This window comes from Chiloscyllium punctatum, chromosome 7 (genome assembly GCF_047496795.1).
Source record: "Chiloscyllium punctatum isolate Juve2018m chromosome 7, sChiPun1.3, whole genome shotgun sequence".
Lineage (NCBI taxonomy): Eukaryota > Metazoa > Chordata > Chondrichthyes > Orectolobiformes > Hemiscylliidae > Chiloscyllium > Chiloscyllium punctatum.
The window spans coordinates 77,645,377-77,662,880 of NC_092745.1; the positions used below are offsets into that span (position 1 = coordinate 77,645,377).

At 40.8% G+C, this 17,504-nt stretch overlaps 1 protein-coding gene across 7 annotated transcripts in view; it reads right to left on the minus strand.

Annotated features, from left to right (window-relative positions):
• LOC140479837 (guanine nucleotide-binding protein G(I)/G(S)/G(O) subunit gamma-12) overlaps positions 1 to 17,504 on the minus strand; it is a 103,963-nt gene that overhangs the window by 62,252 nt on the left and 24,207 nt on the right. For 4 of the 7 annotated variants that reach the window (XM_072574112.1, XM_072574113.1, XM_072574116.1 and 1 more), the window contains one exon: positions 6,025 to 6,091. The exons of the other annotated variants lie outside the window; for them this stretch is intronic. The gene's annotated coding sequence lies outside the window, so the exon portion shown is untranslated. The remainder of the gene's footprint in view (positions 1 to 6,024; positions 6,092 to 17,504) is intronic. 7 annotated transcript variants of the gene reach the window in all.

A 17,504-nucleotide genomic window follows, 5' to 3' on the forward strand; every position in this document is an offset into this window, starting at 1 on the left:
CATAAAAAAGCCCATCTTGTTCACTACTATCTGCTATTCTTATGAGTGGTCTGACTGGTGTGCGACTCCAGACCCACAAGCGTTTTTAAAGTACTTTCTGAACTGGTCTAGTAAGCCATTCAACTATATTAAAACTACTATGCTTAAGGAAAGGAATAAATGGGTAGGACATTCAGCATTGATCTAGGCACTGGAAACAACAGTGTTGAGTCCTCCTTACTAACGTTTGGGAGTCCATATCTAAACGGAGAGCTGCTCCACAAATAAGTCTAATATCAGCATGGTAAGTGTATTAATTGAAGCAAGCTTGTCAAGGTAACATTCCAAAACCCATGGTCCACAAGCAGGAGACACCAGAAGTGGCAGCACAGTAGTATATGGTTAGAAGGGAGTAGCCTTAGAGATCTTCGATATTGACTTTATGCCCCAGGAAATTCCATCAGGTCAAATCTTGGCAAGAAAACCCTCTGCTGAAACCTCATTTAGCTAGCCAAATCCTAAAGGACATAGATGCTAAAATGGGTCTGCATCATGGGTCTGTTGAGGAAACTAGAGGGGCAAAAAAAAACTTACATGACCTCATTCGCACCAATCCACGAGTAGCAAGTGCATTGGTCCGTGACAACATTGTATAAGACTATGCAATAGTCACTTCTACCAAAGTCTACATTAAGGACATTCTACCTTGTTGTATGGCATTGCAATTGTTCAGTATGGGATAGACCTTGAACACATCTAAAAACTACTCAAAAATATGCCTTTATGAAATGCTGTCAGCAGTAGAATTATATTCAGCCACAACGTGTAATCTCATGGCCTGACAGACCCCAGGACAAACTCTGGTTCAACAAGGACTACGGGAGATCATTGCAGGAGCAACACCAGGTATATCTAAAAATGGTGTCAGCCTGGTGAAGCTACAAAAAGCGGCACTCCACAGTTGTGGGTTCGCTTAATCCTGTCCAACAGATTAATGGAATTGCATTAGGTGAATTAAACAACTAACTGGAGAAAGTGGTTCCACAGATAGCCCCATCCTCAAGCGATGGGTCAGCCAAGCACTTAAGTGCAAAAAGGAGAAGATAGTAATATTTACATCCAGTTTCAGCCAGAAACCCCAAGTGGATGGTCCAATTCAGCCCCCAGCAGAGAGGAGACTCTTCATCCAGTTCAAGTAGTGATATCAAGAAAGGCTGAAGGCTATTCCTAAATATTTCTGTTGAAATAAAGTTCTCATCAAGACCAAATCAGGTTCTAGACATTTCCTAAAGAGGAATCAATTTTTGTTTACTTTCACCATGCCTCAAACCCTTCCCATCCAGAGGTTGGTGTCCATCTTAGCTCTGACAATGAAATCACCGTGGTGCATCAGCTGATTTTCCTTTGGACCAATCTTGTTTGTTGAGCTGACCTTTCTGCCTGCCGTGAGTTATTTTGGACAGTGATGTCGAAGTCATAGACTTAGAGTTCTCAGGCGACAACAACACTGTGATGTTTAGGTCTGTTGTTGCTGGGATTGTCTATGAAGACCCTAATATTCCTGGACTCAAATTACATTTTGAGGTAATGAGGAGTGACTGTATGTGCATTCTTTTAACACGAGATGGCCAATGCACACCAATCACTACACGGTTCTTGTTGAACAAGGATAACGGAGTCCATTGGAAAGCTGGCTTCACTGCACAATTGGTGACAAACACACATGCCAACAGTCAAGATTAGAGTGGTGCTGCAAATGCACAACAGGTCAGGGACCATCCGAGGGGCAGGAAAAAAAAATGGTTTAGGGAGGAGCCCTTCATCAGGAATCTGCCCAAAATGTCAATTTTCCTGCCCCTCGAATACTGTCTGACCTGCTGTGCATTTTCAGCACCACTCTAATCTTGACTCTATAATCTCCAGCATCTGCAGCCCTCACTTTCGCCTCATATGCCAGCACCCCATCCTCCTCTCTCCCTGCAAACCAAGGAGAGCACAGTCCTGCTTGTGGAAGGGTGCTGACGTGGAGTCAGCATCAGTCAGGCTCTAAGATCTGCAAAGACTCACTGCTGCCACTGAAGATTGCATGCTTTACAAAAGACTGATCAGATCCCCTGCCTGCAGTGACAGAGGGCCCTGAGCCTGTAGACCCTCCTCCCCACTCCACTACTATAATTGCCTCAGTCTATCTCTCTCCACACTTTTACATTCTCAAGTTGCTTTCCACTTTTGCCACTAAAACTGGCCTCTCCTGAACTACAGGGCTGAGGTAACATTGAGGCAGAATAAAAAGGCTGCAGTAAAAATGGAACTGACAGGAACCCTGGAGAGATGGAGTCATACCTAGCAATAAAAGATGATTAATTCACCTCAGTTCCAATCACCTCAGTTCCAAACTTCCTTAGGGTAGTGTTCTGGGTGCAACCACCTTCAGCTGCATTAACAACCTTCCTTCCATTGGAAGGTTATAACCTTGAACTAGAGTTTGGGGTTTTCATTGAACGTGCTGGAGCATTATTTCAGTTTGTGTTGATTGCAAGGATGAAAGTAGCATTTGAATTTGAGAACTTCTGAACCACCAGCTAGAGATACTGGTAAACTGGAAACAGTGAACTTGGTCCTCTGAAATCTTGGTCAGTGCCTGCATTTCTCTCATATTACCTAGTTTTCCAGTCCTGTAATGTCTGATTTGGATGTCTTAAATGGTGGTGATCCCAATATCTCAGAGCACAGCAAATAAAACAATATGCTAATGCTGGTTAGTTAGCTGTTGTTTAGCATTATTAGTGACTGACAGAAGACTCCATCATCCAGGACACGTGAACAATGGTCAGAAGCAGTTGCATTTGTTTCCACCAGCATGGATGGATCATCATGACAGCAATTGGTGGCAATCTTGGCAGCCTATTGGTTTGTACCTTTCTAGAATTTGGACCATTTTGGTAAGAAATGTTGACCCATTAACAGCAAAGGGCCAAATTTCAAACCATCCTCAAAAATCTCTTCAAAGCTCTGTGGTCTGCTTATGATCAAAGTTGGCCTTCTTTCTGAAGCAGCTAAGTCTCACATTTCTCCATCATTCATTGGAACATTCAGCAGATGTTTAAGTAAGCATTATGAATGGAAAGTGATAACTTTTCAATATGGTAATGTTTTTCCTGTAGTAGTTTATGGATTTACTCACTTCTTTGATTAAACATTGATACTTACAAGGCATAGGGCCAAAGGCCTCTACAGTAGTGAAACATACCATATCCCTGAAGGTCGTCCAGTCAGGGTGCCTATTTGGTGAGTGTACATAGTTGACATTCTACTTTCAGCAAGCAAGATTGTTTCATTACTGCTGTCTTGAACTTCAAGACATTGAGACACTTCCAGACATTGACACCCTTGGAGCGTTGAGAACATAGATCTTCAGATTAACTTTGAAATAAGATACTGGGCAGACCAGCAATCACCTCATAACTTTCATTACATTCACAACCTATTGTTGACAACATAGTCAATTAAACATATAGTATAGGAGCATATCCAAAACATTTTGAAGTTTTCGTGGAGCAAAACACTGTTGGTGATGTATTCAGCATACATCTTCAGTAAAAGACAATCATTATTGCCAAAAACGTCAACTGGTTTTGCCCGATTAACCTGTCCACAAGTGGTGTGCGTGCACCAACCCCTGCCTTCAAGACAAGGAATAATAAACTTGTCTGACTTTGGCACAGAGATTAATGGTCATCATAGACTTTACCCTCAATTTCATCAGGATTGGTCATGATAGGAATGTGCACAATGAGAATTGCTTGTCTGTTACCACAGAGGGAGAGTTTAAGCATCAGCCAAACATTAACACCTTAAAGGCAAACCAACTTTCTAGTGAAATAAGTTATGACAACAAAGCAAACTTGAGCTTCAGATCATGCTTCTTTCCCACAGCAACTGCCAAAAGAATGAGCAATCTGTATTCATTTCCTTGAGCTGACCTGCTTTATGTAAAAGAGCTGTGTAGATGGTGGTGATCTGGACACTGCACCTTTCCAGCTCTCTACAAGCGCAGTTTTTAATCTCAGGTCTCTGTTTATGGCATTATCCCCAAGGATACATTAGTTTCATGTGTCAGTGACCACTGCTGACACCTTTACTTCTGCCTGTAGGATCGACCTACAACTGTGTACATTGAATCTCTGGCACTGTACCTGCTGTTCGGGGAGGTGAAGCAGACCTCCCCTTAATCCCCAACTCAAAAGTCGGAAGGCAAAGAAATTGGTCTTGAAAAGGGGTTTTTTCAAATCAGTCAAGGGGTGGCAAAGTTCCACTTTGGCTTTCTTCCAGTGAAGAAAGACTTTATGGCTGAGGCGGCCTCTGAAATTTTGCAGCCACAACTCACATGAAGCCCCAACTGCTGTTCGCCTATTGCCACAGATGTGAGACAAAAATGATTGATGACAATTGGTAGATAACATGTAGAAAGTTTATACAACAATTGGATGAGAGGGGGGAAGATTTGCACATTGTCAGCCTTACTCTCTCATTCTGATCTATCCAGGACAAGTGATAAGAGCAGTCTAACCAGCTGGAGATAAATCCAGATGAAGTGATACCCCAGGCACTTTTGGGTCTTGTTGAACTCTTTCACAACATGGTGCTGAACCACCTTAGACCTTTGAATCACTTAACCTTTGTTAAGTCTCATCTGACAAGTCTGCCAGACTAAATCTTTGCATGCCAGGGCAGACAAATCTTGGTCACAGATTAGGAGACCTAACTGCTACCTATATCTGCTTTGGTCCACTCAAAACAGTTCACCAGCTGAATCTGCTATCACACATGAACAATTACTTGGAACCATAGGCGAGAGCTTGGTGAAAGTGAAGACTAAAGGAGGTTAAACCACTCCGAACAACGCAGCAAACCTGCAAGATGTATTACTCACTCTCTTATACCAAAGGCAAAGGACGTACAGAAAATATGTTTGGTTTTAACATGGTGCACATCTTTCTGATTTTGATCAGGTGATGCATTGTTGCAATATACACCTCTAAGATGTATTGTTACAATACATATCTAACCTTTATGTATGGAATATACTTTATATATAAACCAGTATTCACTCAGGTTTATTAACCAATATTTTAAAAATTGCATTGCTGAAAAAGGCATTTTGATGAAGCATTTTGTCTTACACTCAAGACATTTACAAGAACACCAATGTAAAGGGGAAACCATTTTATATTGTATGTGAAAACAGCTCTGATTGATTGCAAGTGGCCTTTAATTGGTAGAGACATTGCTATGGAGAATGCAGTTAGATGATGGCTGACATAAACAGCCAAGCTTTTTTTGAAATTTTAAAAAAGTGAATTAGTTACATTCATTAACCCTATAATTATAAAACTCCCTTGGTTTAGATTAAATCAACAGGAAACATGGCTTTAAACTTACAATAAAAAGTGTATAATGAAGTTCATCACAAAAAGGGCCAAATTACATACACTAATTCAATGTCAACTTATCCTTAAAGCCTGGCAACACAAATTGAAGGCTGACTAACTTTTCCATTAAGTTCCATCCTCAACAATATTACTTGCGTTACAAGTAAAGCAAACTTCCCTTCATGTAGATCAAGCAATTTATTGGTTAGGAAATATAGTTTGCACATGTAGGAAATCCATTTAAGGAATCAGCTATACAAATGGTGCAATTCTCAAAACATGCTCTTAGGTTTTCAAACTTGGAGAATAACATTTCTCAAGGAAGTCTGTCAAATGATGGACTAAACAAAAGATTCACCTCAGTATGGTGCCACATCTTAAATATAAATATTTATTTATGGCTTACAATCATGACTTCAGTGTGAATTATGTTGAGGACCGGATATTAGTGCTATAAGATCTATATACGCAAGTGTCACACGTTCTCCAAAGTAACAAGCTATCCTGAGAAAACAGATAAAAAAGGTACACCATGAACCAAATCAGATGCATTGAACTAATTTCATGTGAAAGAGTTAGTCTGTAAAGAGAAATATGTTAAAAAGATACTCACTAAATGCAGTGGTCTTAAAAGGAAACTGGTTAAGAAGTTCTTTCTATTCTAAATGCTTCACAGATGTCTGAAAAATAGAAAATTGCAAAGATAACTGTAAATAGTCAATACTAATACTGGCCTTGATTATAAAAAGTGCTCGGATTGTCCCCTTAAACACATCTTTAGCGAATAAGTAACCACACAAAATATTCAATAATCCAGTTTAAGGTTTTCTATCAACTGAAATCCTTAATGCATTTAAAATAACTTAATCCAGCACTAATAGTTAAATCTATCATAGTTCATAGCTTAATACATACTATAGGATCTGAAAATATTAAGAATATTATACCTATTAGACAACCTCAGGCTAAAGCATGTGACAAATCTACTTTCAAACTAACCTCCCTGTCTCAGACACAATCCTTTGGGCTTCCACTTCAGGTTCGAGTCCAGAGATCACCAAGAATTTCAATACTAGATGCACAGTACCTTTCACAGGTTGGGGCAAGTTAATGTGGTGGGACATTCAGATTCTTGTATGCTCATTCCACTATCTGGCCTCCATTTGGGCCTGTCCAAGATTCTGAAAATGACCGACACCTTCATGCATGTTTCTTCTCCAATTCGAGTGGTCTTGGACTAGGAATTCCCATGGGTTGGAGGGGATATTGCATTTTTCAAGGGAAGCTTTTACATTTGGTTAAGTTCATGAATAGAAAAGGTTTGAATGGATATTGGCCAAGCATAGACAGGTGGGCCTAGTTTAGTTTGGGAACATGATTGACGTGGTCTGTTTCCATGCTGTATGTCTATGATTTATGTCCTTAAAGTGCCACCTCTTCCTTCCTGGTGGCCACTTACAATAACAAAGCTTGAAACTAGACAGCTGATTTTGGACATCTTGTGCCAGGCATGTGGTTGACGTGGCCAATCCAAAGTAGATGATAGGCCATATGTAATGCCTCGACAATGGAGATGTTGACCACAGAAGTGCAGAGAAAGATGGAGTCAGTCGGTTAAAGCAGCAGGCAATGGGCTGGGGATTGGGATGGAGAGGCAGAGCCCGGAACTTAGACCTGGGAGCTACAAGGTAAAATGCACAGGAAACACAAATGCAGTCTGCACAAGAGGATAGCAACATAGTCTCAACAGCCCTCTAAAATTTCAGAGATTCACCACCCACAGAAAAACATTCCTCCTCATTTGTGTCCTAACTTGGATGACCTCTTACTCAGAGATTATGCCGTTTAGTTCTAGACCCTCCCGCAAAGGCAGAAAACCTCTAAATATCTAATCTTGCAAAACCTTTAAGAATCTTTTAATTAAACAGAACTACAGATGCTAGAAATCAAACAAAAACAGGAATTGTTGTAGAAACTCTCTAGATTTAATAGAATTGTGGAGTTAATGCTTCAAGTCTGGTGACTCTTCATCAGATCAGAACTCTCAAGAGTCATTGGACTCAAAACATTAATGGTTTTCTCCCGATAGATGATGCCAGACCTGCTAAGTTGCTCGGGCAATTTCTGTTTTGCCCCGATGAATGGTCTATGTTGAGTCACTCATTCTCATTTTTCTAAATATCAAATGAGTAAGATCCAACCTCGCCTCAAAAAAAAACAAACTCTCCATTCCTGGGATTAACCTACTGACTGATTTCTCATCAACCAACTAAGTCAGTATACCTTTCCTCAGATAATGGGATGAAAACTATACACAATGGTCTAGCTAGTGACCTATAAAGTTTTAGCAAAATCTCCTTTTTCAAAAAAATATTCATTGCCTATGAAAATAAAGATAATGATTTTTGGCCTTTATAGCCGGAACTTCCATGCTATTTTTTTTTTGAGGACTGCTAAATTTGTCTATGCTGCACCCTTCTGTAATCATTCTCCATTTAAATAATAAATCACAAGAAATAGGAACAGGAGTAGGTAGTTTGGCCTCTCAAGCCTGCTCTACTATTCAGGAGTATCACAGTTGTTCCATCTGACATTCCTCACATTTACTTTCCTACTCTCTCCCCATAATCCTCGATTCTCTTACTGATCAAGGATCTATCTCAGCCTTGAATATACACAAGAACCCTGCCCACAGCTTTCTGTGGCAAGGAGTTCCAAAGACATTCAGCCCTCAGAAGAACTTCCTCATCTCAGTCATAAATTAGCACCCCTTTATTCTGAGATTATGCCCTCTGGTCCTAGACTCTCCAGCGAGGAGAAACGTCCTCTCAGCATGTACCTTGTCACAGCCCTTAAGAATCCTCTAGATTTCAATGAGATCACCTCGCTTCCTCCTTCTCGTTTAACTTGACTATGTCCCCTGCAGACTCTTGGCATCATCTTTAGCAGTTGCCTCAGAACATAAGAACTCAGAGCAGGAGTCAGCCATCTGGCCCTTCAAGACTGAACTGCCATTCAGCTGATCTTTTTGTGGCCTCAGCTCCACTTACCCACCTTCTCACAGATTTTAAATTAGATTCCCTACAGTGTGGAAACAGGCCCTTCAGTCCATCAACTCCAAAGAGTAAGCCACCCAGACTCATTCCCCTACCCTATATTTACCTGACCAATGCACCTAACACCATGAACAATTTAGCATGGCAAATTCAACTGATCTGCACATCTTTGGATCATGGGAGGAAACCAGAACACCCAGAGGAAACCCTTGCAAACACTGAGAAACATGCAAATTCCCCACACACAGTCATCAGAGGTGGGAATCGAACCCTGGTGCTGTGAGGTAGCAGTACTAACCACTGAGCCGCCCTTAATTCCTTTATTGCTCAAAAAATCTTAGCTTTGAAAGCATTTACTGAGGAAACTTCAACTACTTCACTGGGCAGGGAATTTCATAGATTTACAACCCTCTGAGTGAAGGAGTTCCTCTTCAATTCAGTCCTAAGTCTGTTCCCCTAATTTTGAGGCTATGTCCTCTTGTTCTAATTTCACCCACCAGTGGAAACATCCTCTCTACTTCTTTCTCATCTATTCAGTTCATAAATGTTTCTACAAGACTTTCCCATCATTCTTTTAAGTATTTAAATCGCAGTCTACTCAATCTCTCCTCACCAGCCAACCCCCTCAACTCCAGAAACAACCTAGTGAACCTCCTCTGCACTCACTCTGGTGCAAGTACATCCTTTCTCAAGTAAGGAGACCAAAATGCACACAATACTCCAGGAGTGGCCTTAACAGCACCCGATACAGCTGCAGTGTAACCTCCCTGCTTTTAAACTCAATCCCTCAAGCAATGATGGATGAAATTCCATTTGCCTTCTTAATTACCTGATCAACCTTGCGTGATTCATGCACACGAACACTCAGGTCCCTCTGCACAGCAGCATACTGCAATTTCTTTTTTAACTATTCAAGTAATCGGGTTTTTTTTTTTACTATTATTCCTACTAAAATGAATGACTTGACATTTATTAACATTGTAGCCCATCTATTAGACCTCTCCCCACTCACTTAAAACCATGTCCCTTTGCAAAGTTTTAGTCCTCGGCACACTTTGCTCTACCACTCAGCACATTCACTTCCTCAACCAAATTATTAATACATACTGTAAATAAGTTAGCACCCTACAAGTTTACATCCAGTGACTCCCCTTTATCCATCTTGGCTTGTTACCACTTCAAAGAATTCTAATAAATTTGTCACACATGATCCCCTCTTCATTAAGCTGTGCTGACTCTGCTCAAGTGTGATACGTACTTCTAAAAAATTTTGCTTTTGGATCCTTTGTTTTACACACTTACTTTTCCCAATTACAGATATTAAGCTAACAGACCTGGAGTACAGTTTTTTGTCTTTTTTGAATATTAGTACTTTTTCAGATGATAAGGATTCTTGGAAGATTCCGAACAGTGTACCCAAGACTTTACTTATCAAATAATACATAAGAAAAGCGCCCACTATTGGCAAGAACACAGTACAGATACTTTTATTTTGGAAAGTGGGGTGGGCACAACAGCAGGGGCAGAAGTGTAGGAGTACAAGTCAGAAAGTCCTGTCAGGTGTATTCCTTGTATTTCTTAGATAATAAATATTTCTTTTCAATTTTGGCTTCTTCCTGCAAATATCAGGCCCATTCCTACCACCCCACTTTTATTAGAGTTCATCTAATCTACTGTAAACTATTATTTTGTGTGGTCTGAAAGCTATGCAAAAATCTGAAAGTTGGAGATAATGAAAGTTAATATATTTGAAATAGAGTAAATGACATGCCGTCATAATTCGCTAATCTATATTCATGTATTTTTCAAATGCATATTCAAACGGGTAGGTTTATGGTAATTCAAACACTCGTCATTCACAGCTCAAAAAAAATTACAACCAAAAAAATCAAACTGACAAGAATCCAATATTCAGAATATTTTCTACCTCAAACCTCATTACAGTATTGATGTTATGTTCAACAAAATCAAAATGATACATTGCCTTTGTTAAAAGAAATATCAGGGAGCAAAGTTGAAATCTGTTCTGAAAGAAATTGTAGCATAGCAGTTTTATTACTGGACAATAGGTTTAGAGGCCTGAACTAATGATCCAGAGAAGAGGGTTCAAAGCCCGCCATGGCAGAAGGATCAGACATAAGTGGAGTAATAGGTCATGCAGCCCTATATGCATACTACTTCAGTCGGTAGAATTGTGGTTGCGGTCTCAACCTCCGCCTCCAATAACCCTCAACTCAATGTTTGTCAAAAATCTATCCAAAGGAGCCTCAAGAAATTGCTTTCTGGGGAAGAAAAATACAGGATCTAACAACCTTCTGTTTGCAAGTGAGCATATTTAAATTCATTTAATTATTTAACTAAGCTATCCGTATTCCTGATCACTTAACTGTCAATTTAATATAAAACAAGGCCTGCCCAATGCAAGTTCAAGGTGGTGGCCTTCAGGCGTCTGGGCAAACACAATTGCACACATTTGCCAAATAACTTGTAATGCTGTGGTAAACTTCCCAACCAACGAATACTAAAATTCTGTAACATTTGTTTAAACCACAAGCTGTCTGTAACTTAAGAGGTTGGATGCTTTTACAAGCGTAATAGTGCATTGGTGAAGCAGGTTGAACAGTTATAAATTAAATCTGGGACGTGTAGCAGCAGATTCTAACTTACATACCTTGGTACTTGTGTAAAGGAGGGGTTATGGTCAATGTCACCGCTAGATGGAACCAACCTCACTTGCATGTATAACAGCTACTTCCTTAGCTCAACATACATTTATTTTTGATTACACCTATGGAGATGCCTTGGGATGTTTTCAGTGTTAGAGGTGGTTTAAAACTTCGCTGTTTGTGCAGGGAAAAAAAAAAAATCACAGATTCCTAATGTCTGTGCAAAACAGTTGAATCTTCTAAGTTAAAAATGACAAATGGGTAAAAAATAGGAGCTGATATGATGCCACAGGTGCATCTGCTCATGCGCAGATGAATCACAGTACCATAACTGCATTGGGAACATACACAACAGCACAATCGGTCCATTCATATCTACTGATCCCAAGTGAATTTTTGTAACTTGGGTGTTTACTACTCTAAATGAGTATTAAATAGCATTTGTTCCTTGCTGAAGAAATTAAAAGTAAGCAATAACCTTAACTGTTTACACCACAGAATCTAAATCATCACATAATCTGAACTGAGGCTCAACTGGACTTTAGAACAAAAAGTTATTTTTGACTGCTGGTTATGGTGAATGCAGTAGCTATTGGGTTCATCAAGTCCACATTGTGAAGTGTTGCTGATGAGTGCATGATAGATCTCATGATTTTGCACATATACAAGCTGTGCTCTACCTCAGAGCAGCATTTGCCATGAACATAACCAGCTGCTGCACTGATGTCATTTTGGACAGGAAACTTACTATCTTACCTAACCCAGTCTATATGCAACTCCAGAAATTCAACAATGTGACCGATTGTGAAATGGCCAAGTCACTTATTTGCTTCAAACTGCTACTCAGCCACACCTTCTCAAGAGCAATGAAGACAGGGCTAAAGAACAGCGATGTCCACATACGAAAGAATGTAAAAAAAAATCTGGATTAGCACAGCCTCCCTTATTAGTTCAATTAGTAATACAAAATATTTGTTGTTTTTCTTCAGTCAGAATGAGGGCATGGCTAGCTAAACCAGCATTGGTTGACCATCACTAATTGTCCAGAAGGTCGTTAAGCATCAACCACATTGCTGTTGGTCTGGAGTCACATGTGGGCCAGACTAGATAAGGTAGGCAGTTGCTTTCCCCAAAGAACATTAATGAACCAAATGGATTGTTCCTGATAATTGACAGTGGTCATTATTAGATTCAATTCCAGATATTTTTCATTGAATTCAAATTTCACCATCTGCCACGGTGGGATTTGAATCTGGGTCAGAACACTACCTGGGGGTCTCTGGATTCACAGTCTAGTGATATCATTAGGCAATCACCTCCCCCAACGTTACTCTGTGAAATTCTAATATGTGCTTCATTTATACAGGTTAAAGCTTATGAGGTACTTGATCCACAGGTGTGGCAAACTGAGGTCACCAACTTAATTGCAACTTCATTTTCCAAATAGATCTCTGCTACCCAAGAGTAACCGGTCAGCTTCTGGGAAGTCACAGCCTACGCGTACTCACGAAAATGCCAACATGATAACTATTCTATTTCTGCTCCCACACCATTACATCTAGTGCTCACTGCCCTCAGGATCTGTCCCTTCTCATTTTCTCTCATCTACAAGATGATCCCTTGACAGCATCATCTAAAGACAGCGTGCTAGTTTGCAAAAACACACTGACAACATCCAATTCTAACCTACCACTTCGCTCAACTCCATCACTCTTATTAAATTAACAGACTGCTTATCCAATATTCAATATCAGATGAAGAGTTCCTTCAGTTAAATAGAGAAGATTGATACCACTGTTTTTGACCCACTCCAAACTTTGATTCCTAGCAACTGTCTGAGCTTAAGTTGTTCATTAACTAGAGGTCACATGTGACACAAAGATGAATTTTAGACCATCATGAATGTCTAACTTTGTCCAATTTCACTTCTGCCTTCATCCATCTGTTGTTGAAGCCTTCAATCTTATCTTTCATATTTCTACATTTAACTATTCAACACTCTCCTGGCTAGGCTCTCACATGCTACATTCCATAAACCTTAAGTTATTGGAAACTCTGCTGCCTCTACCTTGTCCATGTATCAATCCTATGCTTGCTGACCTACAATGTCCCCCTAATCAAGCACCATAATTATTTTAATAACTGCAATCCCGCTTTTCAAAGCCCTCCATGGCTTCACTACTTCATGCCTCGGTCTCAAGACCCATAATCCACCTGGATACTGCGTTCTGATAATTCTCACCTCTCGTGAGTCCCTGATGTTAACTGCATCACCAGTGTCTGGGCCTTCAGTTACCTTGGCTCTAAGTTCTGGAAGTGCTTCCCTACACCTACCTTGAGTGTGAAAAGTCCCATGACCCTTGTCAAAGCAGACCTAGGGCTTCTTCTTGGTGCCCTGGCCTATATGTATAGATCAACCAACATCATTAAAATAAATGTGGCCATTGATGTTTGTCGAGCCTTGCAGTGCACAAATCAGCTCTTACATTTGTCTGCATTACAATAGTGACCAAAATTCAAAAATACTCCACAAGATGCCCCAAATTACACTGCGGAGTCAGATCACAAAAGCAGGTATACAAATGCAAACTGCTTTCTTTACTTGTTACACCAATTTAATGTGATTTACTCCTTAACTGTTTCCACCCCCCCAACCCAACCCAACCCAACCTTATCTTCCACATAAAAAACAATTTTCCTGGCTACCATCAGTTCTGAGGAAGGGTACCCAGACTGGAAACTTTAACTCTGACTGCCCTTCACAGATACCGCCAGACTCACTAAGCTTTTCCAGCAATTTTTGTTTTTATTTCAATGAAACCCTAGACAGTCTTTCATATGACAAATGGCCAACTCCTATCCTTATGTTTTTAGATTAGATTACTTACAGTGTGGAAACAAGCCCTTCGGCCCAACAAGTCCACACCAACCCGCCAAAGCGCAACCCACCCAGACCCATTCCCCTACATTTACCCCTTCACCTAACACTACGGGCAATTTAGCATGGCCAATTCATCTAACCTGCACATTTTGGGATTGTGGGAGAAAACCAGAGCACCCGGAGGAAACCCACGCAGACACGGGAAGAATGTGCAAACTCCACACAGAGAGTCGCCTGAGGCAGGAATTGAACCCAGGTCTCTGGCGCTGTGAGGCAGCAGTGCTAACCACTGTGCCACCGTGCCGCCCACAAAGTAATTATAAAGTTTTACCCTTTATAATGTTATGACTCACTCTGGTAACGTGCTATAAAGAGGCCTGCTATTCCTTACCAAAAGTTTTCTTTTAAAGAAGGAACACACAGTAGTTAAATTACCTGGTTTTCAGACCAAGGTTGATGGGAAGCACAGACTAAGTTTCTGTACTTAGTAAAAGTGCTTAGACTACAGTTATGGGTAAACTGGTATAACGCATAGTCATATAACACTACTAACTCAGCTCTTATCCTCTTATAAACCACCACTATACACAAAAGGAAAATAGGTTATTAAAAAAGGTAGAAAAACTGAAAAGTTAATTCAGTATCCTTGTTTCTTGAATCCGGTATTCTTCAGTTAGCCAGCTCCTTACTTTTCAGTTATCTTTCACTGGAGTCTTCTACTGATTTGTAACATGTGTAGAATGACAGTCACTTTAAAGATATCCCTGACTTATAAACTGAAAAGTCAAAGTTCACAACAACCATTACAGGAAAAGTTACTGGTTTGCTTCAGTGAAACTCAAGTTTTTACTGCACAGAAAAGGCAGCTTCTGCTAGGGAGAATAACTACACACTTGTGCCTGTATACCTCTCTCTGCAGCTTGTTTCCAGCTCCAATCTGTTAGTGGAGAATCAGCTTCACTTGCAAACAATGTTTTGACTGCTGATTGTTTGAACATTGCGTTTGTAGCTGTGTGTTCCTGCAGAGTTCATAATAGGTATCAAATTCTTTACTGTGAAATTATGCAGCCATTCGATAAATCCCCACATATAAACAAAATAGCTCTCATTGCAGTCCAGTTTTTAAAAAGAAAAAAAAAGTCCTTATAATAAACGGCCATTCAAAACTTTATTGCCTGCATGCTAATTCACTCGTGTTCATTGACTCAAATTAGCTCTAATTAAACTAAGACAAATCCAGCCAATCATCAATTACTGAAACAGCAAAATAGTGAATGCTTGCTATGTTCTTCCAGCTGCCTGTGGAAGAACACATCTTTGAATTCCAACGTCTGCAATTCCTTTTGTCTCTCAGCATGAAGCTGGTTTGGTAATCAGTAGAGGTCTTGGTGTTGAGACTCCTAGGGTGGGAGTGAGCAAACAACACCAGTGATGTAGGTTGACTGTAAGACATAGGAGCCTTGGATATCACCGGGACAGAAATGGTTGTTGGATGTCCAGTGTTCAGATGTGGGGGACGGGGGACGGGGGACAGAAGTAGTAAAATAAGTGGGAGAGTGGCATTGCTAATCAGGAATAGTATCACAGCTGCAGAAAGGGAGGTCGTCACAGAGAGTTTGTCTACAGAGTTAGTATGGATGAAAGTCAGAAATAGGAAAGCAGCAGTCACTTTATTGGGAGTTTTTTTTTTTACAGACCTCCCCAATAGCAAAACAGACGTGGAGGAGCAGATTGGGAGGCAGATTTTGGAAAGGTGCAGAACACCAATGGCGGTTTAGTAGTTAGCACTGCTGCCTCACAGCGCCAGGGTCTTAGATTCGATTGTAGCTTTGGGTGATTGTCAGTGTGGAGTTTGCACGCTCTTCCCACATGTGTGGGTTTCCTGCCACAGTCCAAAAACATGTAGGCCAGGTGGAATGCCCCTGGGAATTACAAGAGTAAGGGATGGGATGCTCCTCAGAGGGGTTGAATGGTTTGGACTTATGCTGTAGCAATTCTACAAACCTCTAGGGAGTTAATTATAATCTGGACGGCACGGTGGCTCAGTGGCTAGAACTGCTGCCTCACAGCACCAGGGACCCCGGTTCGATTCCAGCCTCAGGCTATGTGGAGTTTACACATTCTCCCAGTGTCTGTGTGGGTTTCCTCTGGGTATTCCGGTTTCCTCCCACAGTCCAAAGATGCGCAGGCTAGGTGAATTAGCCATGCTAAATTGTCCAGTGTTCAGGGATGTGTAGGCTAGATGTATTAGTCAGGGGAAATGTAGAATAATAGGGTGGGGAATGGGTCAGGGTGGGGAATGGGTCAGGGTGGGGAATGGGTCAGGGTGGGATAATCTTCAAAGGGTCGGTGTCAACTTGTTGGGCCAAATGACCTGTTTCCACACTGTAGAGATTCTATGATTCACTCTATAACACAGAGTTGCAATGCAACACTTAATCAACGATGTACTTACCCATGTCCAGTTTCAATTCTACTGGGATAAATGAGCTCCAGATTCCGTTATATCCAAACAAGGACAGAGATAAATTCTAGAAGGATGGAAAAAAAATGACAAGACTGGGACTTTTCTCACTGGAGCGTAGGAGGTGGAGGGCTGACCTTATTGAGGTTTATAAAATGATGAGGGGCAGAGATAGAAGGAATAGCAAATGTTTTTTTTCTTTAGGATGGGGATGTTCAAAACTAGAGGGCTTTTTTTTAAAAAAAAGAGAGAGAGAGAGAGAGGGGAGACTTTTGAGAGCTGGTTCAGTAGAATAGTAGGGACAGAAACCTGAGTGGAAGGACTGCAATCTTTGGGAAAGTATCAGAACAAATTCAGGAGGAAACATCTTAGCTGAGGACTTTGGAATGGGAAGTTGAATGAGGATTGCAGTTTACAAGAACAGAATCAAGTTTGTTTGTTTTTGGAGGGGGGAGCAGAGAGGTACAAAATCTGAAGAGGGAGAGAATTAATATTGATACCAACTAACTTACGGACAGAGGGTGGGATATAATAGTGACCAACAGTTTACTCGTAACAGAACATAGATTCCATGGATAAGTGGCAGTTTTTTTAAATTCATTCATGGGGTGTGGACATCAATGGCTAGGTAAGCGTTTCTTTTTAACTCCTGGGACTTGGACATTGCTGGCTGGCAAGTGTTTATTGCCCATCCTAATTGTTCTTAAGTCAAAGGGATATAGTTAATCAATTAGATTGTCTTTTTGTGCCAGAATGGCCATTTCTGATGTAAGAGATGTGAATATTACTTTCCACCTACTGATTATAAAGAACCTCCTGCATATACATACAAGTTCTGGATTCGTGGTGCTGGAAGAGCACAGCAGTTCAGGCAGCATCCAACGAGCAGCGAAATCGACGTTTCGGGCAAAAGCCCTTCATCAGGAATAAAGGCAGAGAGCCTGAAGCGTGGAGAGATAAGCTAGAGGGGGGTGGGGGGTGAGGGTGAGGAGAAAGTAGCATAGAGTACAATAAGTGAGTGGGGGA